Source organism: Lissotriton helveticus, chromosome 2_1, assembly GCF_964261635.1.
Source record: "Lissotriton helveticus chromosome 2_1, aLisHel1.1, whole genome shotgun sequence".
Lineage (NCBI taxonomy): Eukaryota > Metazoa > Chordata > Amphibia > Caudata > Salamandridae > Lissotriton > Lissotriton helveticus.
Window position 1 is genome coordinate 1,103,604,569 of NC_136059.1, and position 10,151 is coordinate 1,103,614,719.

The 10,151-nt window shown below is 51.5% G+C and overlaps 1 protein-coding gene across 1 annotated transcript in view; it reads left to right on the plus strand.

The window, feature by feature from the left end:
- LOC144820204 (eosinophil peroxidase-like) overlaps window positions 1–10,151 on the plus strand; it is a 78,973-nt gene that overhangs the window by 36,148 nt on the left and 32,674 nt on the right. The window lies entirely within an intron of this gene.

Sequence of the window (10,151 nt, forward strand, 5' to 3'; positions counted from 1 at the left end):
TCTGTCCAATTGCCGTAAGGAGCTTAGCTGCTCAATTTAGAGCTCAGTTTATGGCACATCCACTTCCATCCCCACCACCGAGCCAGTCAAGCTAACTCCGTCAAAAATGGTCATAGTTCAGCGCCCTTTTTGACAGATCAGATGCACCACTAAGTGTTGCAGAGCCAGCATCATGAAGGATTGCTCTTTAAAAGGCCAGTGAACTATCATGAAAAGATAATTAAATTATTGAAAACATTCATGGAAATTCACCTGAATGTTAGTGGAGACAACATGTCTGGGCACTGACTACTTGCCTTACTTTTGTGGGGTACATTTCCAGAATCCATATCAAAATACCACAATCCTAGAAAGATATTGATGCAAAGTCCAGTCATTTACTCCCAAAAATGCCTCATCCTGATAGAATGTCAAAATATTGGGTATTATGTTATGAATATCAATTACTAACATATTGTAACATTTCGTAAAGGTGAGCATATATATGGAAGAGTAGATTTACTATTTGTTTTTTAACTGAGTTTTTCATACTTAAGGAAGACGTCAAAATCTAGTCACAGCTCAACAGGTGATCTGCAATATAGAAGGTTTAACAGACAATTCTTGCGTGCAACCAAGGGTTCAGTCAATACATCAGAGATGTTACTCATAAGCGCTCCCTATTATTTAGGATTCTCAACGTGTTGACCAACAACATTATCATTGCTAAGCGGACCCAAGTCTTCATGCAAATGTTTCCATGTTTCTAAGTTTTCTCCCACCAGGGGGTCTGTGCTTACTGCAATCATGCATATTTTTCTCACTAATGACTACTCACTAACATGCTACTGCCACTCTTCAAATCTCAGTCCCCCAGCCTGTTTCCGAAGGATCACTATTCACATTTTAGTAAAAATTAATCCTAGAGTCATCGCGCAGAACTGCATGTGCATTATTCTTGGTTGTGGGTGTAGGCCCAGAATGCAGTGTTTAAGTTCTAATTTAACTAGTTAACCATTAGTCCTCTAAAGAGCTGGACTACCCCATTCCAAAGTATCTATATCAGTTTTCATGTCCAAGTCATGTGGAGTAGGTCTGTGCGTTGAAGTAGGTTCTATGCAGGTATCTAATGTGGGTGAGCCTGAACCATGGGTTTCTGGATACTATACGAAAATAACCAAACACCCTAAACCACTGGCGGTCAGTTTGTAGTCCCTGTCCAATTTAACCCTTATCTGTGGATCCTGATTTGGTCAGTTAGGATATACCACCCTGTAATGTGTGAAAAAGGAACAATCATCCAGTCTCAGTGTCAGAAAGGGCTTTAGGGTGCTAGATTCTGGTGATTATCTGGAAATCACCTCCAATTTGGTGGGTGTGGTTTTTGACAATCTTGAGTAGAAGTGGAAATGACCCAACTGCACCCCCTACAGTAGTCAAGCTTCTTCAAAAATGAATACCACTACACTGTTATACAAGTCCCCCTTCATGTCACACTCACCTTTGGTCCTTTACACTGCCCTTACCGCCATGTTGAGGTTGCAGAACTCTAGAGACCTCCATAATGGGACTAGGTGAGAACACAGTGTTTTCTTAATTACTAATCAGGACAACCCGTCCCAAATGTTTGAAAAGAGTCTGACCACTGGATCTCCTCCAATAGGGGAGTAAAACTGATATTTAAGGGGTCTGTCTCTGTGATGTTTGCCTAATAACCTGCTTTGTCTTCCCTGTATTTCTGTTAGCGACTCGGGAAGTTGCTAAATGGGAAGCTAAACAATAACTGTCCATCACGCTTGTTTAAGCTCTGACTCTCATATGGCAGGTTTAGGGTAGCCAGTTTGATTATGGGGCACTTTCACAGCCAGAGCATAGAAGGAATAATACTATTCAGCTATTGGAATATTTACCTAGAGAACAGAGTAAAACTTCTTGAAATACACACGAGCAGGTAGATAGTATCACCATCTTCACCAAGGCCACCCTACTCAACAAAGACGGGGAATTATGACCAGAATGCCTCCGAGTTTAGAGTCTCTGGATTTACTCAGCCCTTGTTTGCTTCAATGCAGCATTCCTGGTCTTGCGATAATGTGATGCCTAGGTATTTAAAAGAAGGGTTCTGCCACAGGAGACCCAGTTCATGGTAAACTAACCTTCTTCTGTGTGCCCAGTGTCCAGAGTACATAATTTAGTCTTATGCCAACTGGTATGCAAACCAGTTGTGTTGCTGAATATGTAAAGTATATGGAGCATTCAGAGAACCTTCACTGCTAAATATTTCAAGAACATCAATATATTGTCAACATATTGTGGATAATGTGTAGGGGGGTCTCTTACACAATCCTCCACTGCCCCACCTTACTTCCCCAACATACGCTAACAGTTCCATTACAGGTTCCAAAAGAAAAGGTGATAAAAGACATCCTTGGTGTGTACCTTGCGCCAATGTCAACTCTCAAAGGCAATCCAGTCCATTTGGGCCAATGTTAGTGGTTTTGTATGTAGTAATTATATCCATTTGAAAACAGTGGGGATGAACTTGGTTCCCCCAGTATCCAAAACAAAACACAAAGTCCCAACCCACTGTATCAAACACCTTCTCTACATCTAGAGAAGCTATGGAGTAAAAAGCATTGTACATTTGCTAAATTATGTACATGATGGCTAGTGGTTCATCTGTGAATGAACCCTCACTGTTCCAGATGTAGCAGTTCTGCATTCACACCCCACATCTGCCTCCCAATGGTCCCACTCAGAATTTTTGTAATTATCGACAGAGGTATATGTGACCTATAATGCAATAGTCTTTCCAAGGCTTCAGGGCCATGACAATGGAGGCTGCTCATTTCCAGAGTGTTGGAAATGGGATCCCTGGCTGGCCAGGGCTTTCGCCAAAGTCAGTCAGAGACCACCACACCCAAGTCAGGGCAAGGGAGTTACACGCCAAGATAACCCCTACTCACCCTCTAGGTAACGTGGCGCGAGCAGCAAGGCTAAACTTGGAGGCGATGTAGGCTAAGTATTTGCGCACGCACCCCAGCAACAACAACCAAAGGCCCACCACAAAGGAAACTCCACACAAGGTTATATAAAAATAGCCTTTGTATTACACCAAAACACATTAGATAAAACACACTTTACAATGTGCCAGAGGCACGGGCAGAATTTACAGGGGGATATTTACAAGACAGGGCCACCTGGACCACTGTCAGGAATCAGAAGTAGCATTTTCAGAAATAATACTTTCAGAAATAAAGCAATACCTTCAGTAATAAAGCAATACTTTCAGTAATAGCACTTTAGCAATACCTTCAGTAATAAAGCCATACTTTCAGTAATAGCATACAACCAGTCATTACTGGTAACAGGGCCTCACTAGCACCACCTGTACTAGGGAGAAAACAACCACCTACACGTCACACTACCTGTAGGGGTGCAAAAGCAACACACATGATGTCGTAACATTCAGAGGTGTAAAAGGACAAAGAGAACACATGATGAATAATCTACCCATTCAGAGGTGTAAGCCAACACATGATGCCGTAACATTCAGAGGTGTAAAGGCACATGACGCATAATCAATACATTCAGAGGTGCAGAACAAATACCAATTTCCCCAAACTCACCAGTCACCACCTGTGACTGTCCCGGTGTCCCAATGTCAGGGCCTAAACGTGGCAGTTGCCCACAAAGTGCTGGGCAACTGGAGCAGGGAAAGTTTAGCGCAAAGTTGGAGCCTCTCAGGCTCTGAACAAACCAACTGGCCCCTTTGAGCCTCGCTGGGCTCTTTGCACAAAAAGAATGTCCCTCTGAGCCTCTCTCAGGCTCTCCAACAGGAATTCCGCCTCACTAGGCAGGGGGGTCCCTCACGGGGGACCCAGGAACACTTAGGGCGCCTGGTGCCCCTCTCAGGATTCAATAAACAAATGTGGGCACGTTGGAGTCCCTCTCGGGGGACTCGGGACAACAGGCAGAGTCCCTCTCGGGGGACTCGGAGCAGTTATGGGGCCCAAGAGCCTCTCGGGCTCAGAACCCAGGCGGAGTCCCTCTCGGGGGACTCGGCATTAGGTGAGGCCCCACGGGCCTCTGCACACAACGAGCCTCGCTCTGGAGGGGAGGGGCGGGCACCGGCAAAGTGCCCCGACGCCCCCTCCCTTCCGCACGCACTCACCGGGTCTCTGGTGCTCGGCGGCGCTCTCCTCCCACCGGGGCTCCCTCCTGGTCCTGGGAGCCCCTCGACATCCGGCGACTGCTTCCTGGCTGCCCCGGGGCTCTCTCCACATCATGGGAGCCCCGGGCGGCCATTGCTCAGCCCCATTCTCTTTCCGGTTGGTCGGCAGGCAGCCAGCCAATCGTGGTGCGGTGGCGGGCGGGACTTCCCTCCAAAACCGGAAGTCCCGCCCCGCGTCAGGCACCGAAGTGCCTGGCTTCCTGTTTTGCGGCGCTCGGGCCGCGGCGGTGAATCTTGGGGGCATTTACGAGGGGTGGCACCCTCGAGAAGCATTCAAAAGGTACCAGCGAGGTGGGCACTCGCTCAGGACCAGATAAACGGGGTGGCACCCGCAATTTAAGAATAAAGTGCAACGAAGCACTCTGGGGCACCAAAAAGGGCAGGAGCGCTTCCCTCCGAGGGAAAACGACAGCGCTCTGCCCAGGAATGCAAAGTAAAGCGCTCACGGGGCGCTAAGGGCAGCCACAGCCCTGGGGCAATAATCCAGCGCTCCCAGCGCTCTCTGAGAGAAGGAAGCGCTTCCAGGCGCTAGGGCAACAGCCAACAATCAGGTCCTGGTAGAGTCCAGGACAGCAGAAGTCCAGGGGCTGGGCAGGGCTCAGGGAGGCAAGCCATCCCTGAGCCCAAGCAGCAGCACGCCCCTGGTAGATTCAAGCAGCAAACAAGAACCTTTTCATGGGGTCATAGCCCCTCTTTTATACACCTTTTCCCTTTGTCTTTAGGTGCAGGGTGGGGGCAGAACCAGTCGCAGCTGGTTCTGGAGCACTCTTGATGGCCCAACCACCCATTCTATTCACTGGCAGGGCTTGGGTCATCAGTCACACCACAGGGGGGCGGAGCCAGCATTGTGTGGGGAAAACCCAGCCCATCCAGGACACAGGTACACTCCTCCCACACATCACTCATGCTAATCTCCCACTCACCACCGGGCAGACCCATCCAGACTTCCTGGAGCCTGGCATGCCAGCCAGCTCCAGCCAATCATGCGTCAGCACCCTCACAGCACACGTACAGCCATGTCTAGAAATGGCGCTTCGCTACTAGACATATACATGCTGCATACACCATCTCGCAGCATTCACTCTCACGAGTTCACACATACAGACTCAAGCCTGTACACCCCACGCATCAGGAACTACCAGGGACACATACATTCCCCATGCATTCCTATGGGCGGGCAGGCCTAGCTCAGCACATGCACTCAGAGTGCGCACGCACTTTCCACTGGGACACAGTGAAAGTGCGCAGTATCCAAAAATCACCATCTCCAGGTCACCATTTCAAGCAAAAAGTCTAGGGGTGAACCTGCCCTAAGGGCCAAAGTCCAACATAACCCCCTTCCAGCCAAAACGCAGGGGAGAACAATCACCACCGTGATGGACTTCCCTGCTTGGGGCGATAGAACACGGACGCAGGCCCGCAACTGCAGGGACACCCTCCTGTTCTACGCCACGGTGAACCCATGGGATTCCTTCTAAACACACTGTCTGGACCAACTGGGCTACCCCACTGGTACTCCCAAGCTGTCCACGGCCAGGACCAGGCCCTAGGCCACCCAGATACCACTGGTCCATGCCCATCCACAGAGTGGGGGGTAGTAACCCCTGGCCTACAATAGCCATTCTCCACTCCCTTTCTCAGTCTAGTTCCAAACTATCACTGGTCCTTCAACCTAGGGTCCGCACCCTCAGGCTGACCAGAGGTCACGGGCAGGAATGCCCCACCCTACCTCTATTTCTGAAGCACCCTCCAGAACACAACTCTCCCACCAGTTTAGGACCTGTCTTCCTCAGCAGCAGTGACCACAGTCAGACCACCACCAGAACGGTGTAGCGAGGCGTTGCACGCAGCGGTGCCCCCCAGTTGCGGTGCATCCTATGGCTCGTTGACGGCGTCGAGACGACGTCGGTGAGCGCAGAGGCGGCGTTGCTCGAGGGGGACGTTGCTCAGTGCGGTGCCTACAGGACACCAGGGTGGGTCATGACTGAGTCACAGCTCCCTTAACTGGTTTACCACCTGGGACTCAAATTCACCGGATGCACAGGGGTCAGACTTCCTCTGACCCCCTTCCAGAGTTCTGCACCCTCCCACTGTAGAACAGGGTCCCTCCACTTAAGGTAGGCCCCACCTGCTCGCAGGGTAGTACCACAACACTCAGCCAAGAACCCTAAAGATCCCTGCTAGGCCTGTACCACCCCTTCTGGGAAACACAGGGTCTCTTCACTTAAGATGAGCCCCACCTGTGTTCACAGGGGTACCCCTAGAAGACAAACCGGCCAGGACACTGGCTACAGTCGCCCTACCGTCCAGGACAGGCAACACCTGACCCTGGCTCCCCAACCTAGGGATGCTACCCTTTGGTTAGATGCCTGGCGCACCAGGACTTCTACAAGTTGGAAACAAAAATCTAAGACTTTCTCTCCTCCTTCAGCAGCAAGGCAACCACTGCAGGTCAATACCCCATACAGCTTACCCGGTTCCTTCTCATCAGGCAGGAGTTCCCTCTTGTAACTTCAGGACACTACATACAGTTGCCCTTACGTCCAGATCCGGAAACACCGGCTACTGGCTCCCCAACCAAGGGACGTACCTCTTTGGTCAGATGCCTGGCGCACCAGGACTTCCTTGAGGGTGACACAACTAATGTGTCGTGTACAAGTCTGCCTGACACTCAGGACAGAAGTGGCATCACCATGGTCACTCACTGGCGACACAACCCTTCTGGCTGGCCCCTGACCCACTGGTTCTTCCACTGGGGAACCTATCCCCCTCGCACCCCTCCATCTGGACTTCTGCACCCTCCCAACTGGAGCGGTACTGCCAGACACCAGAACTACTGGAACCCTGGTTACAGAGGTTCCACGTTCTCCAGACACTCTGGAAGATCCTCCTCAAATGACCTATTGGTACAGCCTAGGCCCCCGACCTGATGTTCCCTCTAGAAACATTCCAGGCCCTGACACTGGGTTTCGGGCACCTGGAGACATGCAGTCCCACCCACTCCTTCTCCTCTTGAGACAGGACGTGAGCCCCTACACCGAGACCTAGCTGGGCTACACTGAACCTCTTCCACCACGCAGGGCTGGAAGACACCTCAGACACTCCTTTTGGAATCACTCCATCCCCTATGCCTCTCTCCTCCCAGAACATTACCAACTCCAAAATTCTGTCTCTCAACAGACCACAGAAATCAAAAAGCAGGCTCCACTATCTGCAGACGTTCTTGGGAAAAGTTCAACACACAGGACTTAGGTATCTGAACAAAACTAGCATTCAGCAAGCTCCCCATCCAGAGAACTCACAACCACATCCAGTGCCACACACCATTCATCCACACACACCCCTCCCCAGACTGGTAAGGCAGTTTCTACCACCCCTGACTTCTCAACCTGACCACACTTGACACAGGTACCATTACTCCAGGGCAGGGACGGGGGACACATGCACTGGACACACTTATGCTGCCACCACTGGATCCCACCCTTCTGGTGAATCCAGAAAACACACTGCACTTAGGGGGATGATCTACCCTCCCGAGCTAGGGACACCTAACTCAAAGTGCACAAGAAACACATTTCCACAGAAATGACATTTTCAGCAAACTTAAACAATAATCCCCAAAATGTTTTTATCTAAAATGCAGAGTTTTGTGGTGTAGCCAGCTGCTACTAAGGTACAACGCAAACACAAAATCCTTATCCCACCGCTTGCCGCCAATGTTGGAAATGGGATCCCTGGCTGGCCAGGGCTTTCGCCAAAGTCAGTCAGAGACCACCACACCCAAGTCAGGGCAAGGGAGTTACACGCCAAGATAACCCCTACTCACCCTCTAGGTAACGTGGCGCGAGCAGCAAGGCTAAACTTGGAGGCGATGTAGGCTAAGTATTTGCGCACGCACCCCAGCAACAACAACCAAAGGCCCACCACAAAGGAAACTCCACACAAGGTTATATAAAAATAGCCTTTGTATTACACCAAAAACACATTAGATAAAACACACTTTACAATGTGCCAGAGGCACGGGCAGAATTTACAGGGGGATATTTACAAGACAGGGCCACCTGGACCACTGTCAGGAATCAGAAGTAGCATTTTCAGAAATAATACTTTCAGAAATAAAGCAATACCTTCAGTAATAAAGCAATACTTTCAGTAATAGCACTTTAGCAATACCTTCAGTAATAAAGCCATACTTTCAGTAATAGCATACAACCAGTCATTACTGGTAACAGGGCCTCACTAGCACCACCTGTACTAGGGAGAAAACAACCACCTACACGTCACACTACCTGTAGGGGTGCAAAAGCAACACACATGATGTCGTAACATTCAGAGGTGTAAAAGGACAAAGAGAACACATGATGAATAATCTACCCATTCAGAGGTGTAAGCCAACACATGATGCCGTAACATTCAGAGGTGTAAAGGCACATGACGCATAATCAATACATTCAGAGGTGCAGAACAAATACCAATTTCCCCAAACTCACCAGTCACCACCTGTGACTGTCCCGGTGTCCCAATGTCAGGGCCTAAACGTGGCAGTTGCCCACAAAGTGCTGGGCAACTGGAGCAGGGAAAGTTTAGCGCAAAGTTGGAGCCTCTCAGGCTCTGAACAAACCAACTGGCCCCTTTGAGCCTCGCTGGGCTCTTTGCACAAAAAGAATGTCCCTCTGAGCCTCTCTCAGGCTCTCCAACAGGAATTCCGCCTCACTAGGCAGGGGGGTCCCTCACGGGGGACCCAGGAACACTTAGGGCGCCTGGTGCCCCTCTCAGGATTCAATAAACAAATGTGGGCACGTTTGGAGTCCCTCTCGGGGGACTCGGGACAACAGGCAGAGTCCCTCTCGGGGGACTCGGAGCAGTTATGGGGCCCAAGAGCCTCTCGGGCTCAGAACCCAGGCGGAGTCCCCTCTCGGGGGACTCGGCATTAGGTGAGGCCCCACGGGCCTCTGCACACAACGAGCCTCGCTCTGGAGGGGAGGGGCGGGCACCGGCAAAGTGCCCCGACGCCCCCTCCCTTCCGCACGCACTCACCGGGTCTCTGGTGCTCGGCGGCGCTCTCCTCCCACCGGGGCTCCCTCCTGGTCCTGGGAGCCCTCGACATCCGGCGACTGCTTCCTGGCTGCCCCGGGGCTCTCTCCACATCATGGGAGCCCCGGGCGGCCATTGCTCAGCCCCATTCTCTTTCCGGTTGGTCGGCAGGCAGCCAGCCAATCGTGGTGCGGTGGCGGGCGGGACTTCCCTCCAAAACCGGAAGTCCCGCCCCGCGTCAGGCACCGAAGTGCCTGGCTTCCTGTTTTGCGGCGCTCGGGCCGCGGCGGTGAATCTTGGGGGCATTTACGAGGGGTGGCACCCTCGAGAAGCATTCAAAAGGTACCAGCGAGGTGGGCACTCGCTCAGGACCAGATAAACGGGGTGGCACCCGCAATTTAAGAATAAAGTGCAACGAAGCACTCTGGGGCACCAAAAAGGGCAGGAGCGCTTCCCTCCGAGGGAAAACGACAGCGCTCTGCCCAGGAATGCAAAGTAAAGCGCTCACGGGGCGCTAAGGGCAGCCACAGCCCTGGGGCAATAATCCAGCGCTCCCAGCGCTCTCTGAGAGAAGGAAGCGCTTCCAGGCGCTAGGGCAACAGCCAACAATCAGGTCCTGGTAGAGTCCAGGACAGCAGAAGTCCAGGGGCTGGGCAGGGCTCAGGGAGGCAAGCCATCCCTGAGCCCAAGCAGCAGCACGCCCCTGGTAGATTCAAGCAGCAAACAAGAACCTTCATGGGGTCATAGCCCCTCTTTTATACACCTTTTCCCTTTGTCTTTAGGTGCAGGGTGGGGGCAGAACCAGTCGCAGCTGGTTCTGGAGCACTCTTGATGGCCCAACCACCCATTCTATTCACTGGCAGGGCTTGGGTCATCAGTCACACCACAGGGGGGCGGAGCCAGC